At 38.0% G+C, this 13,973-nt stretch overlaps 1 long non-coding RNA gene across 2 annotated transcripts in view; it reads right to left on the bottom strand.

Moving 5' to 3' along the window:
• The window catches only part of LOC110400380, a 112,786-nt gene continuing 99,871 nt past the window's right edge, over positions 1,059-13,973 (bottom strand). For both annotated transcript variants that reach the window (XR_002439778.1, XR_002439779.1), the window contains one exon: positions 1,059-3,431. This is a non-coding gene — a long non-coding RNA (uncharacterized LOC110400380). The remainder of the gene's footprint in view (positions 3,432-13,973) is intronic.

The raw sequence follows: 13,973 nt of genomic DNA, 5'->3' as shown, positions 1-13,973 counted from the left end.
GCACATTCTCCAAATAGCTTATGAAAATGGAACACATGAAGAGAGGAAAGTCCAGTGTCATGCTGAAGCTTTGCTCATACCCAGAGCTGACCTTGCAGTGAAACTGAAAAACAGACACCATTCTCTTAGGGCAGCCTTCTTTTAAATCACACAAACCTCAAACTCTGTAACAGTTTGCGTGCTCAGGAAGCTAACGTGTTTATTTAAAGCTGCGTGCACATACATGAAAAATTCAGACCATAATAGGATACTCTCTTTTAAATCCTGCTTTGCTAATCACTAATCTATCTTGAACAAAAATAAGTGTTGATTTGCTTGCTGAACTTTGCTTAAGGCATTCCAGACTGAAGCTAATAGCACAGCTAGCAAAACTAGCATAAAATATGAAAGGCAAACCAAGCAGAAGTTTTGCAAAAAAATAAATGCTTAAGACTTTACATTTGCTTCTCAAACTCAGTCACGCAGAACATGGTATGATTCTCAAACCATGTTTTCACTGCTCCTAGCCAAGTCAACAATTTGCATTATTTCTAGCATCCAGCATCTGAAGCAGAACACACAGATGTATGCCGGTCAGCTTTTCCAGTGAATCTTGCAAATATTTTCCTTCCACAGAGAACTAGGTCCTTGACTCAGTGTTTTACTAAGCAGACGTTATTCATTATAACACAACACAGCTGTAATTCAGATTTCATTTACATTACTTTCTTTCAATGAGTCAAACAGCACATTTAGATGAACAGAATACCATGTCTATAATAGGTTTTACGGAAAAGAATGGAAAATTACTCATGCTTTTTAGAGTTCAGAGGGTTACAGAGATGGCTTTCTCAGTATGCCAAACCTACCTACACTTCATTTAAAAACATCAAGTTCATTTAATAATACTACTCTGCATGTATGTGTTTAACACTATCATGTTTTACTGGTTATAATGCTGCAGTTTTAAATGTTATCCCCTGTCTCGCTCCAATTTATAGGAGGGAGAGGAGGTTCTTTCAGTATATGTATACCTGACAGCGAGATAAAGACACAACAGGTCAACTGCTAGCCCGACCAGTTTATTACAAATCCTACTTGTTTAGGGAGATGGGGAAGGGAAGGCGGGCGATACAAAAGGGGTAGGAAAAAGCAGAGAGTCCTTGTAGAAAGCAAGAGAGAGAGAGTCACCACTGTGGGTCCAGCGTTGTTCGTTGTTCGTAGTGCCTCCGTTGATCTCAGGAACTCGTCCAGTCACCACAGGGGATGGGAGAAAGCCAGGAAGCTTTGCAGCAAGTAGGCCCCAGGGGGTTCTTTCCTAACAGGCTTCTTTCTCTTAAGGAATTCCTCCATCAGAGGTTTCTTTTCTTTGGGAGTTCTTCTCCAAAGTTCTGAGTTTAGTGGGGACCTTTTATCCCCCATTTCACAGTTTTTTTCTTTCTCTTCTTTTCTCTCCGTTAGTGTGACACACCTGGCCCAACAGATAAGCCAGCAGGGAGTGGGGCCTTCATTGCCATGCACAAGCATTATCACCTTTTCCAGTGGTCAGCTCCTTCAAGCCACACCCCTGGAAAAGACAGCTTGTCCTGCTTCTGCTTATCTTTACAATCACAAGCAGAAGCACCCTGGTACGGTGACACCCACTGGTCAGCGCCCTCGATAATAGGGGGGTATACTTTTTAGTGTGGGTTTCAATAAATAATCAGTTGTCCCCAGAGTGCATTCCCACCACCCCGCACAGTCAGGGCTCCCTGAAGTTTACAAAGCACAGATCTGTGAGAAGGGTGCACTACCATGACAGATTTCCCTGTGGTTCAAGATGAAATCCAATTTCCATTCAATTTCATGCAACACGCCAGCAATGCAATTTCAGGAGTGAGTGGAAGCCCCAGAACAGGTTGCAAGGTGCTCCACAGACACCATACTGCACAGGTATGACACAAAAGAAAATGGGGATTTTGGCCAGGCAAGGGCTAGGCAATGTCAAATTTTTCACGATATATCAGATATCTCAGAATCGGTAACTATGGTGTAGCTGCTAGAGCTGACTGTATGATATCCCTATATTTAGCCTTACCTAATCAAAAGAAGCCTAAACTCTTAAGGATAAAGGATTTATAGATGAATATTGCTTATTTGAATAATACTCAACACTGGGTCTGTCCAAACTGCAGGCAGTGTAATTCATACAATTTCTTCATACAGAGTTAGCTTAAATAAATATAAAATAAAATCCTGTCTGTAAAACTCTGTATAAATGTCCCTCAGGAGATAAAATAGACTACCTAACCCATTTCCATCAAGACCTTAATTTTAAGACTTCAAAAAATGAGAAGCTCACAAAAAGGGCCATAAGTAGGAAGTCCAGCCTCAATGACACCCAGTAACTTTGTGAAAAACACCATATGTATGATCTTTTCAAATAATAAGAGTATTTAGGACAGATTTTCGTGGGCTAGGATCTAACCTGCAAATGCTCCACTTTATTTTCAGATAAACATTTTGATGAGATTTTACTCCTCACAATTTCCTCACACACTTTCCTTGTTTTACTCAATAAATCCAAGAAGTTATTTTAATGGTTAAATAGTAGTTTTTAATTTATTTTGTTAAACATTCTTAAGAGTCTTCAAATTTTACTAACATAAAATGGAAACACCAATAAGGTTTTCAAAAGCTAATTTTATCCAGTAGTTAGATAATATCACTCACAGAATGGAACGGAAACATAAATGGAATCAATTGCCCAGACTGCCTGACCTGCTAATTTCATTGACATCAAGAGACTACAATATGGACTAAAAATCAAGCTTTTTGCAAAAAGGAATTTGGCCTTTTAGAAGATTAATTATATTTCAGAGGAAAATAAATTCATTGTAATAAACTCCTTTTCAGAAAAGATCATTTCTTGATGGAAAAGCATGACAAAGCTTTTATTAATAAATTATGGTCCCACAGAAGCAATAATGCTAAAAGAAAGAAAAATACAGTCCCCAGGCGAAGAGAAATGTTTATACTGCAGACGGATTGTGTGTCTAGAAGGACAGCATTTCCTTATCTGCATGAGACATTACTAAATTGACGCTTCACTCTCACAGAATGGCTTGGGTTGGAGTGGATCTTAAAGATCACTTAGTTCCAGGCCTTTCCTCTGGTATGTATATTCCCTCTCATATCACCTGCTTCCTGGTGTGGCCTTTTAGAAACGAAAATATAGGCACATTTTCAGATTGGATGGTGACCTCCAAAACTGATGGTATTTCAACACAATTGTTCTTTGTAACTATGCCTTCAAAATAGTTCCATGGATTTCTTCTTTCACAAGAAGAACTGATACTTATGGGATTAATATTTTGCAGACGAACCTTTCAAGTGTAGTGGATCTTCATGGCTAATATTAACACAAATTAATGGGAATTCACAGCTCCTTTGCAGCAGTTGTGGAACAGCCCCTAGAGCAGAATAAAAATAAGAATGCTTGATTGCATTAACAAAGTATTCCCACTGAGTCTTGTTTTACTCTGCCTATTATAGAACTGAAATATTTTTATAGCAGTTTAAAAATAAACATTGCTTGGTTTCTAAAATAGAAATAAATAATCCAGAGTAAACTAACACTAAAAAAAATTTGGACTTAAATGCATAATGCTTGTATATCTACATGTGCACAGTTGTGGTTTTGTTTCTTTTTCCAAATTTCAACTTATCTGCTGGAAATGAATATCAACCTACAATTTTATACAAGATTATTCAGAGAAATGGAAATCATATCAGGTAGGATAAAAATACAGAACTGTCCATTAGATCTTTGACACTTTGGGTTTGTACTTACGTAGAATGATGGTTGCTTTTTGCACATGTAAACATTTATGTGATTTAAGCTACCCAGTAGTCGGTTGTGTTTTCAGTTTGTTTCTCCCTCATTTTACTTTCTGAGCATCACCAGCTGCATTTGCAAGAATTTTTGCGATTAAAGGGACAAGGACTGGTCTCTGGTTTTGCTGAGGTACTGTGCTTTCTTTGCATAAATATGACTGTTTTGACCCACTCTTCCTCCAGGTCTGTTATAGACCATTTACACTCTGGACGGCTTTATTGTCATACCCTGATGAAAAATTTAATGCCCTGTGTTTCAATAATTTTCTTTTACCATTTATGCTTTTTTTCCTTGCTTTTTTTTTTTTTTTTTTGGTAGCAATTTGCAGCTGTGAGCATCCGAAGATTGCTGTGTATCCCAAATCCTGCAGCTGCAAATATATACCTACCTGAAGGAATTAAGCCCTGGATTTCAAAATCCCATAGCACAGCAAGTAAAGGAAGACCAAAGGTGTAACCAACTAATTTTCTTTGGTTCATATTTGCATGGCTGCTTAAATATGTAAGTCATATGGACCATGCTAATGTATATGTGTGTCTAAGAACACTACTTTGGAAACATTCAAAATTCCTTCAGCTCTGTTATTTTAAATGAGCTCATCACAAAACAATTCCATCTGCTTCTGGCTTAGGCAGAATTGTGCCAGAGTGCTGACTAATGTATGGCTTAGTTAAGATAGTTTTGAGAACATGACTGTAATAACCATCAGCACTAACACTTTATTCTCTGTTACATTAAAGGAGTGGCTACCTGTTGCCAACTGCCACTAGGTACAAGATGAACTTCTAAGCTGTTTCCAGATACGGAAAGATGGAAACATGGATTTTTGTGCAGAGGACACAGTCCCATCACATTTACATTCTTTGTCCTTTCATGGGTTCCAAATAAACAGAACTCCTGACTCATTTTTACGCAACACCTTCCCCAGCTGTCTGTCATGAATCGTTTTCAGATGTATGTTTTCTTTGAAATTGTTGTTATTTTCTCCCAAATTCCCATTAGCTTTCCTTTCAGGTCAATGTATCATAACTTTCATTTTTGTAGAAGTTTGATCATCCTTCAAATATTCATGTTGCTGACCATTTTTCTGACCACTTTTAAAGATATTTTTTAAACACTGGTATGTTCAAATCTGCAACTTTCCCTCCAACTCATCCTCCATTCTTACACCCAGTCTTTTGATGAAACTGCATGAGAGATCCCCACAGATCTCTCATTGTCATTTTAACAGTATTTGCTATTTTTCACACCTACTTTCCTTTCCTCTGTGTCTGCCTCCCCTCCTCAGTGCTTTCCATAACTCATACACTTGTAGAGAAAGGCTGTGACATCTGGAAACCTCTTGTATAATACAAAGTATTGAAGACAGAGAAATGAAAATTGTTCATTTTGAATTTCTTCAAGGAATTTAAAGTGTGTCATTTATTTTAATCATATCTGATGAACTGAGATGGAATCAAAGGGCTTTACTGACTGACACAGACACATACAGAAGATGCAAGTCTACAGGCACCTATATCCATCTCTGGTTGCAGTCCTGCTAACGGCTGTGTGGCTCTTCTGCCTTCCAGCTGACCATGTACAAGCCTTTCTTGATGTGGTAAAAGATTAAACTAGCTTGTGAGAAATATCAAAGGAGGGACCATCTTGGAAACAGGGATGAGAGCAGAATCACAGCAGAAAGCAGTTCGATTGACCTAGATTAAAAAAAAAAAACTTGCCTTTTGCATGCAGTTAGCAGACCGCCAGCTGGAAGCAAACCATCACCTATCCAGAACAGGAACAGATCCTGAAGGGTGATCCATGTCTACCTCTGCCTAAAATCAGCTGCCTTGGTTTAAGTCATTCATGTCTTTTAATTTATATTTTTTAATCTAATGTGCCCTGTGTCCTATATGTATTGCTCCTACCATTTATAAAGTATTGCAACAAAGGTTTTTGGAAAGAACATTAAAGCAAGAGTTTTATGCTTCTTGTGGTATTTGCAGACTGTAACAACATTAAAAAGAATGGCACGGTGTCATTAAAAGATGTCTAAAGAAGGCATTTCTGCATCTCACACTTCCTTTTCCTACATTCACGTTGGAATGTATTACAAGCAGGCTGTGTACACAAGAAGCATGTTTTCTCAACCAGGGAGCAGATATTACTGATGGAGTACTGTAAGTAGCCTAGTCCAGGACTGGATAATTTTCAGCAGTATTTTCTATATTTTCATTCTTCAGATATCTCAGATGATGATCTTTTCTGCACTTTCTAATGACTATTTCCACCTTCTTACAGACAACCCAAACCTATGCTTGAAAAGGCTACAGAAATCAGTTTGTCATTTATATGTTTTTGATTTGATCCTTAGATCAAATAATTGATTATGAATGCTCACAACACTCCCATAGCGCCTACTTAAACATAAGGAAGTAGAAGAGAACTTACAGGAAGTGATTTTTGGCTGATCTTGTGAAGTTCAAGATTCTAGCCCATGTTTCTTGTATTTGACAAGCTGCATTACAAAAAGCATAGCAATTCAATGATATTTCTAAGGAAACAATCAAGAACTCGTAGATTTTTTCGAAGCATGCACAAAAACATATAATCTGGAAATGAAGCCATAAGTAAAAAAACTTTTCTTTTGTGCAATTTTGTTGTAGTAAGTAGATAGTTGTTTTTAACTGACATAGGAACACTACACATTAGACATTAGGAAACACTACTTTTCTGAAAGAGTGGTCAGGCGCTGGAATGGGCGGCCCAGGGAGGTGGTTGAGTCACCGTCCCTGGAGGTGTTCAAGAAACATTTAGATATAGCATTGAGAGACATGGTTTAGTGGGGTTATTGGTGGTAGGTGGATGGTCGGACTGGATGATCTTGTAGGTCTTTTCCAACCTAGCTAATTCTATACTTCTCACTGCTCTTGTTTGAAACCTCATCATCTCATGTATAGACAGCAGGGTTTTTTTGTTTTTTTTTTCAAATAACACCAGACTACTAACATAAATGCTATAAATGTATTAAAAACACAATTTAATTACAATTTAACATCCATTCCCCCTTTGTGGTGCTTCTTACACTGAGATGAAGTTTCACTGAAGCTTCAGTTTCTAAGGGTTGCCTGGAGCTAGCTTTTTTCTTGTCTCAGTCCATGTAAAACATGCTTTGCACTTTGAGATCAAAAACCCTGCCAAATCCAAGGAAAAAAAATCTCATAATTACCTTCTCTGCAAGGCACATTGTAACTGTGCAGCTCTTTGCAAAACCAGCAGCACTGACCCCTGAAGAACACTTGCAGGTTGATCTCTGTTATGGGGAAACAAACTTAACCTCATCACTCCCAGTCCTTGATTTCATTCTGGTCAGGAAAACATGCAGGGGAGAGCCAGCAACTCACTGCAGTTCTCCTGTGGGGTCCCTCAGGGCCCTTCTCTGTCCACATCCTGTGAAAAGCTGAATGGGGCCATCTTCTAGAGTGCATGGCAGAATAAAGTAGGTGTCCAAAGACCAGAAACTGGAGTGAGATGTGAAGTTCAAAGTTTAATGTGGTTTGCTCGTCTAAGGTTAGGCAACTGTGCTCATAACTACACCTTCCCTAGTCAGTAGTACTTGTTTTTCTCTTTTTTCTGATGAGCTACGATGGTGTCTTACAGTGTCACTGTTTTGCTCACAGCCTCAGCAGGGTCAATTCAAAGATCAGCTGCCAGCAGTTTTTCTTCATGCTGGCCCACACTCAATTGTTTATTTTCACACCAATCTGCAGTAATATTTCAGCCAAAAACTCCAGGCCCAAACCTGTCAACCTGACACCTAATCCAGCTACTTCAAAGGTGATTACACTTGCGCTTGTGTTTACACAGCAGCTCCTGAGAGGAAGTTGTGCTGCCTACTGTTATTGTTCTCTGAAAATGCATTCCAGTTTGCCTTCCTTTGTGCTGAATCCCAGTGGGTGATTAGGAAGTGGTGAATGATGCACTGTTACCACAGTGCCCAGTGGCTGTGCAAAACTGCCAGTTAGTAAGTCTTGTCTGACAGTTTCAGGCATCAACTGGCAGCTCTCAGAAGCCCTAATCTACATGAATTAGAACTATATACATGGCTTTTCATACACTGCAGAAAACTTACGCCATTTCATGGTCTGGATATCAAAGAACATTTCAGCAACAACTGTCCTTCCTCATTTCTCCAACCATCTCATTGCATGTTTTTTAAACACTCCCGATTCTCAATTCAGGGGTATTTTCCTGAAAGTGTAGAGAGGAAATAGGAAAGACAGTAGAAAGCATAATATATTTACAGTGTTGATGTGATTTGAAAACACACACGTCCATATTGGGCTAGCATTATCTTTCATATGTCATCACCATGATCTTAGCATCGCCTTTATCACATATGCACCAAGTGCATCCTCACTTCCATTTCTGGAGCCTTCTGCAGCTCTAGTGCCTTATGTTGAAATTATCCAGGACAACTCTGTCTTGCTCTGATGCAGAATCAAGGCAAGAGGAAGGAAGAGTGCTAGGCAAAATAGTTCTGTCACTTCTGAAAATGATACAGGGGAAAAAAAGTCATGCTTTTTTTTTTAAAAAAAAACTTTAGCATTTCTAAGCTAGGGAACAAATAATTGAAATTTGACAGGACCTGGCCCAACATATCTTCCTTATCTTGTGAAAATCCACCAAAACATGCCCAACATGCAAACACTCAAAACATGATAGCTTGCATGTGGTTACTGAAGTAAGAACCATTAGGCAAATCCCAGAGACTCCATCTGCACTGTAATATAGCCGAGGATTCAGGAGGGACCTTCTGCTATTGGAGCTCTGGACTGCACTGGGTTCTGCAAAGTCTCTCTCCTATATTTTCAGTTATTCATACAAGTGAAGTCTTTAGTCATCAAACTCTTCATTCCTCATAAAAACACTCTATAATCCTTATTAAGCTGTTAACAAGTTTCAGCATCTGTGGAAGCAATGTGCTGCTCAGCTTGACCTCATTGATCTTAATCTATGCAGAAACCTGATGAGAATTCTCATGTTCTTGAAAGCTCTTATTCTATGAAGAAAACAAGAACTACTGAAAATGTAACCATTGCTTTGGGTGTTTTTGTCCATCGTTCCTGAGGCAAGTATGGGAAGATTTACTGAGACCATCTGGAACTATTCTGGTTCTTATCAAGCGGCAGACTTTTTTTTTTTCTTTCCTTTCTTTCCAGTTCTCTTTAAGTGACTCATCCACTAATGTTGTTTAGTCACAGCTTTCTGTCTTTGTCAGAATGAGTTTTCATTGGACAGTACACCAGTGGGGTTGGAAAAAAAGAAGCTAACTGCATCTCCAGCTTTGTATGTCTCCTACAAATAAACTTACTGTTTTAACAATGGATATTTCAAAAGTCCTTTGTTTAGTTCTAAATAATATCTACTCAGGCTTCTGAAGCCAGGGAGATGGCTCAGAAAGGACACATATGGATCAAGCAAATTTAATTCAGCTAAGAAGGACTGAGTCTTAATTAAAACCTTATTTATTTACTTACTTTTGGTGGGGGAAGAGAAAATTCATTAGAAAACGAAATGAATGAAATCAGAAATTACATCACCTTGATGAGGTCACATGATGAGAGTCACAGGGAGAAAGGGTTTGAATATAATGGGAGGGAAAAGGGATATAAAAAAATTAACTGGAAGATGACCAAATTAAAATTAGAAGATATCTGCTCAGTGGGAAACAAAATATATTTATTACTGCTCTGTTTGATAACTTTCCCATCCTCATTCACACAAAGCATTGATAAGGATCACTAGCTTACAGATCAGACTTCACTTGCTTTTAAATGCTCAGGCACCTCCCCAAATAATGAGGTATTTTATGCAGCAATCACAGGAAATAGATGAAAGATGATTAAAAAATTTATACTAAACATACATAACAGGCAGAAAAGCAATGGACTCAAATATACTAAAAAATTAATTTTCTATAGCAAATGTTTACTTAGAACTATATATAATATTTATTCATGTCAAGTACCATTATGCAGAAAATTTCAGAGGAAGGAATATTTGAAGCACTTAACTTTTCTAGCTAAGAAATTCACCCATTCCTACAGTATATTAGCATACATCTACAGGCTGGTTTGTCACAATAATGGGGTCATTCACATGCAAAGATGGGATGTACCATTCTCGATATAGGGGTATATAAGAAATAACCCCTCCAGCTCCATCTACATTATACACTGACGATTATAGATGGGTGTGGATGAAATTCTAATACTTTGATGTAGTAGTAAACTAATGAGGGAGCATGGTAAGTAATTCTGCAAGTCAAACTGATCTGCTGATCCCAAACAGATACAACTTGCATTTTCAAAAATATTTAATAAAGAGTACATTGGATATAGCATAGAATTTTTCTTGTCAAGATTAAGAGCAAACGTCAGTCAATGCTACGTGGCTAAGATATTTCAAACTAACCTATCACTTTAGGTGCCAAAGCAAACTAAAGACCTCTTTTACAGAAAGGACCACACACCAACCTCCTGAAGGTCAAACTGCTTAAGATATGGACGTTTCTTTTCTTCTGGATTTTGTCTTTAGAAATGTTGGCACTATTAATAACATTCTGGACTTCAATTGATTCAGCTTGTGATGATTGGTGTTTATGAGAATCAATAGGCAAATATTAATATTATAAATCTTAATATTTTATTCAAAAAATCAAGCAGATTTCTTCTTTTCAAGATATGGGTAGATGATTCAGTCCATACATACCTGACATAACTAGAAAACGTATCACGGTCTGTCCTTCCAACTACTGCCACTGTACCCTCCTACACTTTTACAGTTTATCACTCTGGTTTTGTAGTTTTATTTTCTGCTACACACTTAATTGGTGACCTTCTCCAAATTCAAATTTGCTAGACTGTAACAGGTAGCTCTTTAATGTAGGTATAGTGCTTTTAAAAAATTGTGCCCACGCAGAATATCATGAACACAGATGTTAGGTGGTTATTTCTGGTGAAGGCTGTATCTAAGTGAAGATCTTTCTCCTCATGCCCTTCTGTTGTAATCATAGCTATATATTTCTCTTCAGTATATTTGACCATGGACCACTTGCAGAGGCAGTGCAGAACTTCCTGGAATTAGCATCAGAACAAAGAGGACCTATGCACGTGCTACAGCCCCAAACTACTTAGGCTAAAGTTCTACCCTAATCTCTTCGTGCCAAATCAGAGCCATGAAGTTAAGATTTCCATTCCTACCTAATCTCTATTTTTAACTTGTCTTGATTTTCCCATGGAGATATATTTCAATAAAAGAGAAAAACAAAATGCTATATTATTTGCAGCAGCCTTGAAACTGTTCTGGAGAAAATTTGAAATAACAAAGGCAATACATTTGAGTTTTGAAAATGTCAAACTTCATTTTGAAAATGAAGTTTGAAAATTAACATTGTTCTGAGTGTTCATAAAGTGGCCTGTAGATTAGTAATACTAGTACGAGAAGTTCACTAGTTATAATTTAGGAAGCCTTTATTCACAGATTACTTGGCAATGTTTGCTTGTAACTTCTGAAAATCTAGGATTTTCTGTTTTGCTGGATGTGTGGCAATACAGTAAGTCTCACACGAATTCATATGTTAAAAATGAGAGCTTTGACCTACATTAACATGCATTTGTTCTAGTGCAAACTGAGGGGATGCTGATGTGCGCAAGAGCAAAGCTGTTCTTCTGAGCAACAGACTGACAGACATAAACAGGCTAGACAACTGGTTGATGGCTGTATCAACAGAAGTATAGCCAGCAGATCAAGGGAAGTGACTATTCACCTTTATGCAGTACTTAACAGACCATGTTTAGTGTGCTGCATCCAGTTTTGGGGCTCTTCATTCAGGAAGGATGTTGGTAAACTTCTGAAAGGCTGAGGGAACTGGACTTGAGCACCTACTTTGAGCATAAGGTCAGCGCAGAGATCTCCTCTGATCCTAAATACAAATATTAGTAAATATTTGTCTGGGACTTGGCCCACAAATCCTATGCAAAGAACAGTGTAAATGATAATCTGTGCTGCATCAGAGTTTGGTTGGTCTTTGGTAAAATCCAAGCCACATGCTTCTAATTCCCCCCTAGACTGCTTTCTCCTCAGGTTGCTCACCTCATTGCTGCAAAACTATTTTAGGGAGAGTTAGAAAGGATGGAGATTTTAAAAAACATTTTATAAAGGAACTTAGAAGCTGACCAAACAAAATCTAGGTTAAGCTATTTCAATATTTCCCACTGTTATTAATGTTCCAACTATATTGCATTACATGCAAAACTGAAAGCAAATCACTTTATAAGATCAGTTAGATCTTTTAAGTTTGTTGCCCCTGAGGTTGGCCTTTTTAGTCCTTTAAGGGGAGTTTCCAGTTAACAGATTACAATAATTTAACAACGTCAGTGGACAGAAAAAGGAACCATCTTTATCTGCAGTTAGAGGATTCCACGCTATGATCATATTCCATGCTATGTTTAGGAAAACCTCTACTAGGCCTTACTGTGCTTTCCTGATTCTCTGTGCTACTCGCTACTCCATGTAAATGACAGAGCCTCATTTTGCTTGGCATTGTACTAGCATGCACTAGACATGGATTCTGCTTCAGGAAGTATAGATTTTCACTGCAAATCAAATACAGTTGTAGGCCGAATCAGGAATTAGAAAGTTCTTGTAGAACAGCAGAATAATGCTATTCATTGTGAAAAACAGTAGTCATAAGCACTCAGCATACTTATCACTGAAATTTTCAAGCAGATACTGACAGGAGGTTGCTTCAGTGGATCAACACCGTATCAAATTTGTTTTTGCTCTTCCGTTTGTATTCTTGGAGACCAAGAGGATAAGAGTTAAAACAAAAAAAACAAAGCGAAAGAAATAAAAACAGATCCTAGAGAGCTCACTCTTAATCTTCAGAAACATTATGCTACCACTACCACAGACATTCAAAACACACCATTTAAACTTGCCATTTCTACACACAACATGCTGTCTGTGAGAAAACTGGTGGCAGAGCCTGTTGGGACTGAATCAGCGCTTCTTTGTTCTGCATACTCTGGACGACAGTTATGGGGAGAAGTGCTTTGCTGGTGATCAGAACTCTGGGAACTACAAAGAAGTCTGCGCTGCAAGCTGTTTTTGGAGAGAGAAGTCTTGCAGTTTGCGTGACTAAGAACTATTTAAATTAATAGGACCTAAAAGAGTGCTCAAAGTTGAGAGGTTGGAATCCTCACTCAGACTACCAGCTGTTCTTCGGAATGACATGTTATTATTTATCGGCTGCATGACGACCCTTCCAGGGTCACAGCACACATTTTTTTAATCCAAAAAACTCTGGCCTAGTATGCCACAGTTGGCTTAGGGCTTCCTCTCTTGCTGCAACTGAAGAGAAGGAAAATAGTCCTCAGTTTGGCTGATGCCTACAAAACATCGGTTCCAGATAACTTCCCTAGCTTGGATAAAAATTCACACGCCTGGCTTTTATAAAATTTGTTTAGAAATGCACAAACCTTGTCAGGCAAGCTCTATTTGTACATAGCAACCAGCTGAGGCCTCCCTTTTTTTGGACCCAGACACTATGCAGGTGTGGATATACTCCAGATGTATAAGTACAAAGATTTTATCTCAGGCATTAGCAGAAAATAAAAAAATTAGTTATCTATGGAGTGAAAAAGTATGGACAGATAGCTATTTGGTCACCATGGTGGCCAAGTCCATAACACACAGGATAAGGTGAAATTTCTTGTTTTATCCAAGTTTCCATATCTCTTCTTCTCCCTTTCCCACTTCTGACTTCTATCTTCTCTCTCTAAACTGAGCTTTTGCATTTTGAAGAGTATTTTTTATTACATGTTTTACTGCTGTTCTCTACGGAGACTGGGATTAGATTTGCCATGCTCAGAAACTCCTAAATTTAAGCACAATTTTAAGTGACCCTCATATATATAATATTTTCAAAAGTGTAAGTTTTATGCAAATTTAATTTTTATTATTATTTGTTTTCCTAGTCTTTGGCTGCTGTGCAAGGAAAATCTGTTTGGATTTTTTGACATAAATTGCTGCAGCAAGCTTTACTTTTTCTCTTTTAGAAAATACTATT

The sequence above is a fragment of the Numida meleagris genome, chromosome 5 (genome assembly GCF_002078875.1).
Source record: "Numida meleagris isolate 19003 breed g44 Domestic line chromosome 5, NumMel1.0, whole genome shotgun sequence".
In the NCBI taxonomy this organism is placed as follows: Eukaryota; Metazoa; Chordata; class Aves; order Galliformes; family Numididae; genus Numida; species Numida meleagris.
The sequence above is the reverse complement of the archived record's forward strand: the minus strand, read 5'-3'. Positions and strand labels throughout refer to the sequence as shown.